The sequence below is a fragment of the Amphiura filiformis genome, unplaced genomic scaffold, assembly GCF_039555335.1.
Source record: "Amphiura filiformis unplaced genomic scaffold, Afil_fr2py scaffold_53, whole genome shotgun sequence".
Classification (NCBI taxonomy): Eukaryota; Metazoa; Echinodermata; class Ophiuroidea; order Amphilepidida; family Amphiuridae; genus Amphiura; species Amphiura filiformis.
The window spans coordinates 393794-409269 of record NW_027305517.1 but is presented as its reverse complement, the minus strand read 5'-3'; the positions used below and the strand labels follow the sequence as shown (position 1 = coordinate 409269).

The 15476-nt window shown below is 36.0% G+C and overlaps 1 long non-coding RNA gene across 1 annotated transcript; it reads left to right on the top strand.

Moving 5' to 3' along the window:
* The first annotated feature begins 276 nt into the window (after window positions 1–276).
* LOC140144417 (uncharacterized) lies at window positions 277–14982 on the top strand. Its single transcript, XR_011857888.1, has 3 exons — window positions 277–412; window positions 13173–13385; window positions 14685–14982. It is a non-coding gene; the product is annotated as an uncharacterized lncRNA (long non-coding RNA).
* The last annotated feature ends 494 nt before the right edge of the window (window positions 14983–15476 follow it).

Below are 15476 nucleotides of genomic sequence, written 5' to 3'. Positions count from 1 at the left end.
TATAGTCTCTAAACCTTTCAATATGTAGAAAACTGTATATAATATTCCGTTTTAACGTTCTAATTCTAAAATGCAATTTTAAAGTTAATGAATTTTGAGGCACGTGGTAAGCTGGCGTAGACTAGCTGGTACTTTTAGGCTTACCATTCCTAGAATTTAATTTAAAACTTAACAAATTTCGAACCACGTGGCAAGCTGGTGTCGATTGGCTTGTATGCCTACTTTTAGACCCATGCCTACAAGCATCATATCTATCATTTTACTACCTGACTCGAGTGGAGAAACATTGTTTAATATCAGCTGCAAATAAAATAATTTATTTAGTGATCCAAATTTTGTAACTAAATCAGAAAGATGAAGTTGTTCGCCCTTTTGTGTGTGTTTGTTGTAGTCTCTGTTAACGTGTCAACAGGTAAGTCAGCAGTGTTTTTTCTGTTTTTTTCGTTTAGTACAGGCCTACATTTCAAATTTGTTCAAAAACTCGAAATCAATTTCATTAATCGACCATTGAAATTAAATTTCATTTCATTTGTGTCAGTCTATTCATAGAGCACTCAAATTCGTCTCACCTGGTGATGTTCATTGAATTGTAAAAGCTATTTCGTCTTTTGTCATTCATTTTAAGACATTTTATGTTTTGTATTCGTCAGGTTTTAATAAAATGGATGCGTAGGCATGTCCGTTCTAAACACAAATGAGCAACACTTTTTAAACACTTACCACCTTTTATAACACACAATTCCGTTAAAAATATAGAATTTAACACTTTTATTAACACGTACTTTAATACTTATTTCAATATACATTGTCCCAATTATTTTTGCACTTTGGTACTTGATATTAGTAGAAAAGGCATATAAACTTCGCCCCAACAATCGCACACGCAGAACTCTAATACAATTTCATTAGTTGGTCATTGAAATTCATTTTAATTTCGTTATATTTCACATTCATTATGTCATTGATATTCGTCTAGTAATTCAAATTCGTTCGCTATGTTCCAGTCCTGACTTCTTTAAATGGAAATTCATCATTTGTCGATAAAATTCATAATAATTGTTTTATTTAAATTTCGTCAGTGTATACGCCTACATTTAAATATACACCTTTCTGCACTCATTTAAAACATTTTTTTACAACGTTGTGTGTCTTATAATTACACCTCTATATAACCAAATATGTTGTACTGTTCAGGTATTTTATTTAATTATTATTTTATTCATTTAGGCCTACATTATGTACCCCAATTCAGCAGAAAGCTGGTCTAACATGCAGAGATGTATCGTTCGAGTCCGGACTCGGACTCGAGTCCGGACTCGAGTCCACTTTTTGTTGGACTCGGACTTGGCTCGGACTCGGACACAAAAAGACTCGGCTCGGCTCAGACTCGGACACAAAAGGACTCGGACTCGAAGGCGAGTCCGGTCCGAGTCCAGTCCAATGTCCAAATCTATGTAAAATGTGAAATGATTAATCTAAAAATGTAAAAATAGATCTCAAATTTGTTGACTTTACTTATTTGGCCATTTTCCAAATTAATTGGGGCTGTCAAATCTGTGACCTGTTATTATTCCTACATATCCACCAAATTATTTAGATTTATCTGTCACAGCAGAATCATATTTTTGTTATCATTTAAAATGAAATAATTGATAATTAATCAAATGCATAATTTTATTAAATATTTGGACTGTATAAAAATTTATACAATGTAAGACTTCTTTCATGGAACTTTCCAATCCATTAAGCTCTTGAAAGAGAAACATGCACACTGGACCATACATCTCAGCTCCCACTCTGTAGGGCTATAGTTTGCATGTGCTCAGTAAGTGAGTACACATGCCATTTGTGTGGGCCAATTTTGAAAATATGTTTAGAATTATAAAGGTGAATTTCTGTTAGTATTATTATTATTATCATAATGATGATGATGTTAATTTTCTATAATGTATTTGAATATATTGCAATTCATTTACATGTAATACTGCACACAGCGTATAGGTATGCCAGGCAAACCTATCTGCTAGTCAGCCAAATTCGCCTAGAACACAATACATATTTACATAGAAATTTAAAAGAACAGGTAGGTCAAGGAAACCTACATAAATACTAGTATGTTGTCTATACTTCGCTTGACCCAAATATATGATTTTTTATGGCGATGAGACACTCACACATGGAATTTTAGAGGATTTTGACTCGGATTGTGATAGCAGTTCCACATAGAAAAGCTGCTATCATCATGAGACTAAGATCTAGAAACACCACCGAAATCCCAGACAAACTAGTACCTAGACCAGTGACTTTGACTCGCGTAGTGAAGCCGACACTGCTTAGCAACGACTTGAACAAGGACGCATACCCGGACGCAAGCAAGCAGATAATGTACTCGTCTACAGAATATGTTGCATTTGACGCGGGTGATAACGGCGCAGTAACCACGCAACCGAGAGCGTCAGAATATACGCAATTATCTCCGCGCCTAGTAACCCCGTCAATATCACCTTGGATACGGGGCTTCACCTCCCGCTGTGGTAAGGGATGGGCAGTCATAGGTCTAGGTGGTATGTCTATGACCAAAATACGGTTTTGTTAGCTGAATCTTTTGATGAAAGTCAATCTTTGACAAGATGTAACTTTGCTACGGAAAGTGCTATGAGAAAACGGTTTTCAGTTTTGACTTTCTTTACTCAAGAGCTTTAATTTGATATATAAAATGATGCAGTTTGATGGCAAATTTGAATTCACTTGGCATACCTACAGCCTTGTCCCTAGGCGCAATTAAGTTAACTGTGAGTTTACATGTAGTGTGCTACACACACACACAAAATGCCCCCACATGCCTGATACAGGTACTAGGTGGTCTGATACATTTAGTTTTTACCTTCAGGAGTAACCTGTTCATGGACATGGCTTTTGAAGAAAGAGTGTACAGTTGGTTGGTTGAGTCAACAGTGTTGGGTGGGGTTTGGTAGAGTGGTGTGTGGTGTGATGCAGTGATTGACCTTCTCATCACATTAACAATTTTATCATCAAAATGCCATAAAATTATGCGGAAACTTTAAAATTGACCTTTTTCAGCAAATTTGTATTGTAAATTTTTCAAATAAGGAATAAAATGTAAAATTTTGCTCCATTTTTGCAAATAATGACCCATTTTTTCAAAATGTTGTACCAAATGACCCCTTCTTTCAAAATTTTATACCCAATTACCCCTTTTTCATTTTGTTATACCCAAACTAAACAATGCCAATAGGTAGATACCTGTCACATTAAAGTTAAATGAACCCCCCCCACCACCACCGGGCATGGACTCTCACCCCGAGGCCGGGTCTTATTTTTGTTGGACTCGGACTTGGCTCGGACTCGGCACCCCTGGACTTGGACTCGAGTCCGGACTCGGACACAAAAGGACTCGGACTTGGCTCGGACTCGGATACAAATGGACTCGGCTCGGCTCGGACTCGGACAAGCTGGACTCGGGTACAAGTCTGCTAACATGTGCCACGCTATTATACGCATATTATAGGCCTATGGGTATTGTATGTCAACCAAATTATTCATTATTAAAAGAGGAGGCCTATTTGTTACAAAAATAAGAATGTCAGAAAAGGAGCAATATTTCCTTTTGTTTCCTATTGTTTTGGAAGCGCTTTAATTGCTCATATCTTTGGAACTGGTTGTTCAATTTCAATGGGGGTTTCTGCAAAATTCAGCTTTGTAAATCCTTTTTACTATCCTATAAGAAACTGAAAATTTATTATTGCCGAGTTCCGACTGATTTTGCTTGATCGAATCACATATGTTGGTTGAAATTCAAAATTCTGGGAGTTTTTAAGAACAAAATGAGGATCATTCGGGGAGATATATTTAATTCGATCAGAATGCAAAGAGGAGTCCTTGCCCTCCTAAAAGAAAACTCCTGGCAACGCCACTGGGGAGTGGGAAAGTGAGGATAGATGAATAGATGGAGGAGGGGATGATATGGAGAGGTGGTGATGGTGGTGGTGGTGGTGGGGGGGGCTAGGAGAGCAAACAGATAAAATGGGCTTGTGTCCTGATGGAAATATAAAATTGACAAAGCTGACGTTTACTGGAATAATAATTGAGCTTTTATTATAATAATCCGGGACAATAATATAGGCATATCACAAGAATATTTAATTGAAACATGTTTAGAAGTATAATATTAGCGTATAGCTCATAACATAGGCCTAATTCCCATTGCATTGGTCATCGCTAAGAGATGTAATCCATGTTTATTCAAACTAAGCGCCTATTGTAATAAGTGTTACCAACAAACCACTTCAGCAAACAAAAGGGAGTCGCTTTTACATACCCTTCTTTTGATCACCCATTGATACACTTCCCCTAGTTTAAACAACAAGACGCTGTTGGTACAGAAACCAATCTGACGTTCGGGTTGAAGTGACGTTGAGGAAGAAATCGAATCGATATTTTTGAAGTTGCCGTTAAAGTTCCAGTAACTTCATTCAGCAAGCTCTCTATTAAATGTGACTGGACGCGGCGAATCAGCCGTAAAGTCGGCCCGGTCAATTTTGTTTTATTTCGTGTTTAGAAAATATATACCATAAGCTTTAAAATGGTATATCATTTGACTTCAAACGATATCCAAAAGCTGGGTTATGATTTGTTGAACTCTATTCCTTCGACAAAATTATATTTTTATCGGTTCTACATGTGTCTCTTATTCTACATTTCTGGTAATAAATATCCAACAGTCATAATTGGCGGTCATTTCAAATCATCCCCAAGTCAACGAGGTTCAGAAATATCCTCTCATTGTTCATTGTTGATTATACATACCTACACAAAATACATTGCTTTGTTATCTACCACTTGAACAGGATTTAGCCAAAGCAAACAAAGACAAGAACTATTCTATAGAAATAGGTAGAAGCTTATTATCCTCTTCAGCAGTAGTATTATTGATTGATTTAAACAGCAGCTGTGTTCACACATGCACTTATTACCGGTAATATTTTATCTAGGCTTATGTCCGATCGAATTAAATATTTCCGCTAATCCCTTAGCGCGTCCACATTTGTCGGCAATAGCGCTATACGCTGTCGAAGTTACGTAATAATCGGATTAACTACCATAGCAATAGGTGAATCATGATGATTACTTGCACCTGTAAGATTAGTATCTTTGAAAAGACCAGTATTGTATTCAATGTATATGTTCAAAATTGTTTTCACATATTGCTATGGTAATTAATCCGATAAATTGCGTAACTTCGCCAGCGTATGTCCGACGTGTTATGTCCGATAAGCCTATTACCGGTCATAAATCCCTCCTTTCTACATGAACATCATCAGAAAATTTTTCACTGAAAATTCACTTTCAATAAACGCCCCTCTTTAGAAAAAATTACAGACAATGCGATAGGTATGTCATGTAAGAAAAATGCAAATTCAAAAGTTCCAAAATTCAGACCAATTTTGTATTTATGTAGGTTCTATTATTGTTATTATTATTATTATTATTATTATTATTATTGTTATTGTTATTGTTATTATTATTATTATAGTTTGACAAAGTAGTCCCATTTTACAGTAGACTTAGCTCTATATCGCATTTTATACATGTAGGCCCTACATGGTGGACATCTTTGAAAAAATGACAAAAATAATAAAAATAACAATGACTCCCATCATCAATTTTTTTTCTTGAGGGGACCTCCCTATTTCGCCAGCAAAGATTTTATGACCCCCCCATCGTTTGCACCCCCCCCCCACAGGCATCAGTCTTTTGGAATAAAATAAACACACTATCTGTAGTCATGTTGTGTTGTGACTCCCTACATTTTGGTCATCAAAAATATTTTATGACACCCCTATTTTTCTTTCCGTATATTTGGGACCCCCCTAATCATCTTATACAATCCAATTACATGCCTTTCTGTTATCATGCTCATGGCTTAATAAATGTCATCTCCATCTACTTCCAGGGCCATACTGCCCCCCCCCCCCTGAGCCCTCTGGAGGGTTTACATTTGCTACCCCCCCCCTAGAAACTCGTGTAGGTCATCCCAATAAGGATGGTCAATTGCTCCTGCGCCTGAACTTTTACCCGATCACGGAGGGTGCGATGAAGAGTTTTCAGTGCCTTTATCTTAGCATGTATCTGCTCCCCCGACCGTATGAGGAATCCCCCCTTGTCATGTAATAGCGTTGCTATCTCCTCCCAAAGCTTTTTTTAATCCCATAAATACTTTCCGTGTCTCTCCAAATTTTGAGGATAGCCAATGTTCCCTTGTCATTCCAATTGACCCCTCTACTGCGTTAATTTATATTAATATTTGCAGCTGCAGCCATGATGACATCACGCAGTAAATTACTCTGCTCAGTGGCGTAGATTTCTTTTTGACATTGGGAGGGGGATGGAGTTGGGAAAAAAATTCAAGTATAGTCAATCCAGCACTTTTTGGCGACAGAATAAGTTTTTGGTTCAATTGTGCGCGTGGCACGCGAAAACTATTGCTATTTGGAAGCTAAACTGATGAAATAATGGTGTAAAAGTAGAATAAATGCGCGATATAACTATATCCGACGTAATGTGCTTTAAATCCGACAATTTGTTCACACAGTCGGACTTAAATTACGTCGGTAATAGTATCGGATATAAGTGGTAGTGTGAATGAGCGTCGGATATAAAAAAAATCACTATATCCGACGTAATGTGCTTTAAATCCGATAATTTAAGGCCGAAGATGACCAGGGTTAAGAGCTGTATTTTGTCGCCAAAAGGTGCTGCATTGAATATACTTGAAATTTTTTTTCCAACTCCATCCCCCCCCCCAATGTCAAAAAGAAATCTACGCCACTAAGCAGAGTAATTTACTGCGTGATGTCATCATGGCTGCAGCTGCAAATATTAATATAAATAAACGCAATAGAGGGGTAAATTGGAATGACAAGGGCACATTTGCTATCCTCAAAATTTGGAGAGACACGGAAAGTATTTCTGGGATAAAAAAAGCTTTGGGAGGAGATAGCCACGCTATTACATGATAAGGGGGATTCCCCATACGGTCGGGGGGAGCAGATACATGCTAAGATAAAGTCACTGTAAATTCTCCATCGCACCCTCCATGATCGGGTAAAAAGTTCAGGCGCAGGAGCAATTGACCATCCTTATTGGGATGACCTACACGAGTTTCTAGGGTGGTGGTGGTAGCAAATGTAAACTCTCCAGAGGGCTCAGTGGGGGGGGGGGGCAGTATGGCCCTGGAAGTAGATGGAGATGACATTTATTAAGCCATAAGCATGATATAAACAGAAAGGCATGTAATTGCATTTTATAAGATGATTAGGGGGGTCCCAAATATACGGAAAGAAAAATAGGGGGTGTCATAAAATATTTTTGATGACCAAAATGTATGGAGTCACAACACAACATGACTACAGATAGTGTGTTTATTTTATTCCAAAAGACTGATGCCTGTGGGGGGGGGGGTGCAAACGGTGGGGGGGGTCATAAAATCGTTGCTGACGAAATAGGGGAGGTCGCAATTTTATTTTAATGTGGCTTTGATGTAAAAAGTGGACATTACCCTCCCCCTAAATGCATCTTTTGCTAATTTTTAGCATATTCATGAAGCAACTTTCAAGAAAAATTGTATACCATATTATATTTCACTTTAAGTATTTACAAATCTTATACTAATTATCACTCACCATTACTCCTTCGTAGGAAAAAAAAGCAGTAAACTTAGATGGTAATTATTATATGGTGCCCAATTTTTTGTGGGCAAAATAATTTAATAGGTGGGCACTTTTGGGCAAAGGGCAAGTTTAATTTACTGGGTGGGCAAAATAATTTAAAAAACACAACCAAATTTCTTGGCATACTAATTGACGATAATCTTTCCTGGAAATCTCATACGTCCCATATATCTAAAATAGTCTCAAAATATAATGGCATTATTCGTAAAGTTCGTCCTTTTCTTCCTCAGGAATCCTTATTCACTCTTTTACAACACCTTTGTAGTTCCCTACATTTCATACTGCAATATTATCTGGGCTGACAAAACAACTCGCACCTTGAATCACTTTTTCTCCTTCAAAAAAGAATCATCCGCACGTGCACCAACTCCCTTTGGCTGGCTCACACAGAACCCCTCTTCAAGCAACTTAACACACTTAAGATTCAAGATATACATTTTCACCAACTGGGACCGTTCATGTTCAATTTCCACCACAAATTATTTCCATCTGACTTGTCTCTAAATAACTTATTCATTACAAACGCAAGTATTCACGATCACCTCACAAGACAAGCCAGTAATTTCCATGTCAATTTAACTAAAACAAAACTTGCTGATAATACCATTAAGATTCAAGGTGCTCTACTATGGAATTCACTTCCCCAATCAATCAAATCCAGCCCTCTGTGTCATCTTTCAAAGCTAATTTTAAAAAGCATCTCATCAGTAGCTACATTTGGATCAAATATTTTTATATTTTTATTATTATTATTATTATTATTATTATTATTATTATTATTATTATTATTATTATTATTATTATTATTATTATTATTATTATTGTTATTGTTATTGTTATTATTATTATTATAGTTTGACAAAGTAGTCCCATTTTACAGTAGACTTAGCTCTATATCGCATTTTATACATGTAGGCCCTACATGGTGGACATCTTTGAAAAAATGACAAAAATAATAAAAATAACAATGACTCCCATCATCAATTTTTTCTTGAGGGGACCTCCCCTATTTCGCCAGCAAAGATTTTATGACCCCCCCATCGTTTGCACCCCCCCACAGGCATCAGTCTTTTGGAATAAAATAAACACACTATCTGTAGTCATGTTGTGTTGTGACTCCTACATTTTGGTCATCAAAAATATTTTATGACACCCCTATTTTTCTTTCCGTATATTTGGGACCCCCCTAATCATCTTATACAATCCAATTACATGCCTTTCTGTTATCATGCTCATGGCTTAATAAATGTCATCTCCATCTACTTCCAGGGCCATACTGCCCCCCCTGAGCCCTCTGGAGGGTTTACATTTGCTACCCCCCTAGAAACTCGTGTAGGTCATCCCAATAAGGATGGTCAATTGCTCCTGCGCCTGAACTTTTTACCCGATCACGGAGGGTGCGATGAAGAGTTTTCAGTGCCTTTATCTTAGCATGTATCTGCTCCCCCGACCGTATGAGGAATCCCCCCTTGTCATGTAATAGCGTTGCTATCTCCTCCCAAAGCTTTTTTTAATCCCATAAATACTTTCCGTGTCTCTCCAAATTTTGAGGATAGCCAATGTTCCCTTGTCATTCCAATTGACCCCTCTACTGCGTTAATTTATATTAATATTTGCAGCTGCAGCCATGATGACATCACGCAGTAAATTACTCTGCTCAGTGGCGTAGATTTCTTTTTGACATTGGGAGGGGGATGGAGTTGGGAAAAAATTCAAGTATAGTCAATCCAGCACTTTTTTTTTTTTTTTAAGTTTTTGGTTCAATTGTGCGCGTGGCACGCGAAAACTATTGCTATTTGGAAGCTAAACTGATGAAATAATGGTGTAAAAGTAGAATAAATGCGCGATATAACTATATCCGACGTAATGTGCTTTAAATCCGACAATTTGTTCACACAGTCGGACTTAAATTACGTCGGTAATAGTATCGGATATAAGTGGCAGTGTGAATGAGCGTCGGATATAAAAAAAAATCACTATATCCGACGTAATGTGCTTTAAATCCGATAATTTAAGGCCGAAGATGACCAGGGTTAAGAGCTGTATTTTGTCGCCAAAAGGTGCTGCATTGAATATACTTGAAATTTTTTTTCCAACTCCATCCCCCCCCCCCCCAATGTCAAAAAGAAATCTACGCCACTAAGCAGAGTAATTTACTGCGTGATGTCATCATGGCTGCAGCTGCAAATATTAATATAAATAAACGCAATAGAGGGGTCAATTGAAATGACAAGGGAACATTTGCTATCCTCAAAATTTGGAGAGACACGGAAAGTATTTCTGGGATAAAAAAAGCTTTGGGAGGAGATAGCCACGCTATTACATGATAAGGGGGGATTCCCCATACGGTCGGGGGAGCAGATACATGCTAAGATAAAGTCACTGTAAATTCTCCATCGCACCCTCCATGATCGGGTAAAAAGTTCAGGCGCAGGAGCAATTGACCATCCTTATTGGGATGACCTACACGAGTTTCTAGGGTGGTGGTGGTAGCAAATGTAAACTCTCCAGAGGGCTCAGTGGGGGTGGGGGGGGCAGTATGGCCCTGGAAGTAGATGGAGATGACATTTATTAAGCCATAAGCATGATATAAACAGAAAGGCATGTAATTGCATTTTATAAGATGATTAGGGGGGTCCCAAATATACGGAAAGAAAAATAGGGGGTGTCATAAAATATTTTTGATGACCAAAATGTATGGAGTCACAACACAACATGACTACAGATAGTGTGTTTATTTTATTCCAAAAGACTGATGCCTGTGGGGGTGCAAACGGTGGGGGGGTCATAAAATCGTTGCTGACGAAATAGGGGAGGTCGCAATTTTATTTTAATGTGGCTTTGATGTAAAAAGTGGACATTACCCTCCCCCTAAATGCATCTTTTGCTAATTTTTAGCATATTCATGAAGCAACTTTCAAGAAAAATTGTATACCATATTATATTTCACTTTAAGTATTTACAAATCTTATACTAATTATCACTCACCATTACTCCTTCGTAGGAAAAAAAAGCAGTAAACTTAGATGGTAATTATTATATGGTGCCCAATTTTTGTTTTTTTTTTAATTTAATAGGTGGGCACTTTTGGGCAAAGGGCAAGTTTAATTTACTGGGTGGGCAAAATAATTTACAAAACACAACCAAATTTCTTGGCATACTAATTGACGATAATCTTTCCTGGAAATCTCATACGTCCCATATATCTAAAATAGTCTCAAAATATAATGGCATTATTCGTAAAGTTCGTCCTTTTCTTCCTCAGGAATCCTTATTCACTCTTTACAACACCTTTGTAGTTCCCTACATTTCATACTGCAATATTATCTGGGCTGACAAAAACAACTCGCACCTTGAATCACTTTTTTTTTTTTAAAAAGAATCATCCGCACGTGCACCAACTCCCTTTGGCTGGCTCACACAGAACCCCTCTTCAAGCAACTTAACACACTTAAGATTCAAGATATACATTTTCACCAACTGGGACCGTTCATGTTCAATTTCCACCACAAATTATTTCCATCTGACTTGTCTCTAAATAACTTATTCATTACAAACGCAAGTATTCACGATCACCTCACAAGACAAGCCAGTAATTTCCATGTCAATTTAACTAAAACAAAACTTGCTGATAATACCATTAAGATTCAAGGTGCTCTACTATGGAATTCACTTCCCAATCAATCAAATCCAGCCCTCTGTGTCATCTTTCAAAGCTAATTTTAAAAAGCATCTCATCAGTAGCTACATTTGGATCAAATATTTTTATATTTTATTATTATTATTATTATTATTATTATTATTATTATTATTATTATTATTATTATTATTATTATTATTATTATTATTATTATATTAAAATATATCTCAATTTGGACTTGTTTTCGTGTGTTTGTGTTATATTGTTCCCGGGTATTGTTCCCTCTGCCTTGCGGGTAGATCTTGGTTGGAGTTTGTCCCCAATAAATTATTTTCCAATTTATTTTTGTATGTAACTCCAATATTGAATATCATTATCATTTGCTATATTTATCATTTACTTTGCAGGTACTAGCCTTTTTACAATTTCACATGTAAATGTTGGATTTAGGCCTCTGATTTGCTCATGCATGTATGTTTTGTCTTCAAAGTTGTAGGCCTATATCCAATACTGTTACATTTACAATACATCTTTTTCATGTAATATTTTGGAAATTGCTCAAAATGACTTAATATTCTAGATATGCCTATGCCTACTGGTTATAAAATTATTTCTTATTTAATATGCATTGTATACTTTGAATTTTGCATTGATAAATCATGTATTTTCCCTACTTACAATGCTTGTTTGTCTTTGTTCGTTTTTTCCTTATGTATTAAATTTTGTTTTGCTTATTGTAAAATTGAAACATTACAAACATCACGCTGTGCGTTTGGTGGCATCCTCATTCTCTGTTTCTCATACATTTGTCATATAATTTAAAATGTTCCGCACTATTTCATAAAAGAAAATATTATTCTGAATTATGTTAACATGTATTTTGAATGGATGAAATAAACTGAACTGAACTGAACTGAACTGAACTGAATTTACTGGGTGTTAACATGTTATTTACCTCCCTGCATTAAGAATAATATGCAATATTAAGTGTAACACGAGTGTTGGCAATTTATCATTTACACGGACAAGTTAAAAAAAATGGTGGTAAAATTTTAATAAAAGTGTTAAGTTTTCATAAATGTTACAAAAGTGTTGCTCAAATAATGAAAATATATAGAGACACTCGTGTTTAGAGTGTACATGCCTATGCATCAATTGTATTAATACCTGGCGAATATAAATCACAAATGTCTTGAAATGAATGACAAAAGACGAAATAACTTTTATAATATTCAATGAACATCGAATTTGAATGCTCGACGAATATGAATGATACAAATATGAAATGCACTGATATTAAAACGAATTTCAATGACCCATACTGATTTTAAGTTTCTGCGATTGTGATTTTTGGACGAATTTGAAATGTCTTTTTTTACTAATATCAATAACGAAAGTATGTCCAGGAAAAATATTATATAAATTGAAAAACAAATTAGAGCCACAAATGGGGACTTCAAAAACATGGGGTGATGGGGCAAAGATCTTTTGGCACGTTAAAAAAGGGGAAAAGTGTTTTTTTGGTACGTTGAAAGGCGGGGGATTTTTGGCACGGACATAGGGGGAAGGACAGCGATTTTTAGCAGATCATTTTGATAATTCACTACCCTTGTGTATTCTTTGCACCACATCTTAGCATAGCTTGAGCCTTTTGATTGAGGTCATTAGGTCTCATCAGGACCTAAATATGTCCACGCATGGAAGGACCATTTAAATAAATAAACAAATACACAAACAAACTTATTTTGCTTCACCATTTGTATGTTTGATTACCTTCACAGATGCTGCCGTAATTGAACGCGATGAAGCCTGCTTTAATGTCATGGACAAAGATCCATATGACGTTGGTTGGCCGAATTGCGCTCAGGTGTTTTCCTTCTTTTACGAACTCACCTGTCGAACCCCATACAACGAGCATAAAGTCCCCGGTCAGACAATGGCAGACCTCTGTGCAAGATTTTGTAACACATGTTATGATGTGGGCCTATAAATAGGTAAGTATGTTATCATTTGGCAAAAAAAAAGGAAACAAAACAGGTTTGCCCCTCGATGATACTAATCACTAAAGCAATAAACAAACATAAAACATTGGATATCTCTCTTTTAGATTGCATGACTGCGAGTCAAGTTGTATTGTTTTAATAAACATTATTGGCCCTTTCAATGTTTAAGAAACAAACTGAAGCTCCAACAGTTTTATTGTCCTCAGTTTCACCTGATAGGCTCCTAATTAATCAAACTTGTTAAAAATTACTCAAACTTGTTTAAAAAAAACCATACCATCATTATTATCGGGGCATGAGGAATAAAAAAAAGTATAGTTTAACGTATGACGTACGGTTATGGAATTATGCTAACATGGTAACATTGTGACGTCATAGGTCTATTTTTGGTCACACACGGGACGAAAATGATCATTGCTATGATTTTGTTGAAAATGGTCTCACGTTATTTGTCATGTTACAAGAAATCAAACAAATAATACATGACTAATTTAGAGTGGTTTGCTATCCAGGTATTATCAAGGTCAAAGGGACTCAATATAAAATATTCATTCATATTCATTCAATCATTCATATTTTATTTTCATCAATCATCAACATCAATATACAAGTGATACTAATAGCTCAACAAAGTAATAAAATTAAATGGAAACAAGAGTCATTGGTGTAAATAAATATCAATACATTTAGGCAGTATCAATTAAATCAATATAATTAAATTAGAATACCACTGAAAAGTTTCATCTGTAGGATTGTTCGTAATAATTATTTTATTTCCAGAGAATAAAACTCACGTTTCTTAGCTTTCGATAGCAGGGTATGCCATCTTGATCACAGGTGCTTTCCAGGCTCACTGCATCTCCCGCGGGAACTGGTAGTCTCGTTCCTACGATGTGATGTTTGCTAAAGCGAGAGAGAGAGAGAGAAAGAGAAGAAATTAGGAAAGAGGGAGAGGAATGAAAGAGATAGAGGAGAATAGTGAGGGTCATAGCTACTACTTAAATCAAGAGCAAGATGGAACAAGTGTCGAAGGCTTCTGGTGATTCTGACGAAACAGTAATAGGGCCTAATGTGAAGAAGCTCGGTGGGTACTAATATAACATAAAGGGTAGTGTCATATTTAACTGTGTTACCAAAGTAACGAAACAACCAAGACATAGATAGTGCAAGCTATTCTTTTTCTGATTTATCATGACTAGACTTATAATCTGACCTATGTTTCCTCTTTGCTTAACTCATTTTTCCTCTTAACTACATTCTCATATGCCTACGCGTCTTGTTTTTTCATAGATAACATTCTTATGGATCTAAGGAAGTTTAAGGAGACGATTCGGAGTTCAAATTTTCTTCTCCTCTTCAAATAACATTCTGCACACAGGTGTCAACTGGAGGCGACACGTTACAAATTTTCTTTAAAAATTCAGAACAGTACAGTATCATTAACATATTTGGAATTACCATGAAAAAACCCATACTTGGTCCAGTAATTCTTGATATACCCAGCGAACACAAAAACGTTTTAAAAATGTTATATTTTGGGGTTCGGTTTACATACAAACGTTTTAATAACATTAAATGTCGGGTTATGTAAAGGTCATGAAAACGTTTTAAAACGTTTTGTCTAACAACCCACAGCAACACTATGTTTTTAATGTTTTCAAAATGTTATTACAAAATATTTTTTGCAAACATTTTGTGCCAAATATTTTGTCAACACTTAAATAATATTATATTAGAATATTTTGCAGTAGGTTATCAACAAACTGTGTTTTTGTAACGTTTTGTACCCTTTATATGTCCTTTATATAAGTCAACATTTAAACGTTTCCTGGCAACATTTTTTTTAATGAAATCGAAAACGTTTTGTGTCTGCTATACCTCTTGATATTTTGAGAAAAAGTCTCAAAGCTTAAACCTTTTATGCTAAAGCATATGGCCAACATGCAAAGTAATAACTATAACATTGCTAGGCCTACAGAGTTTGAAAACCGAAAGTGAAGATTCTTTATGAGGGGGTGTGAAGTTTTAAATGGAGAAAAGGGGGAAACAAAAGTGAAATCAGACAATTTTGATTGAGGGTAC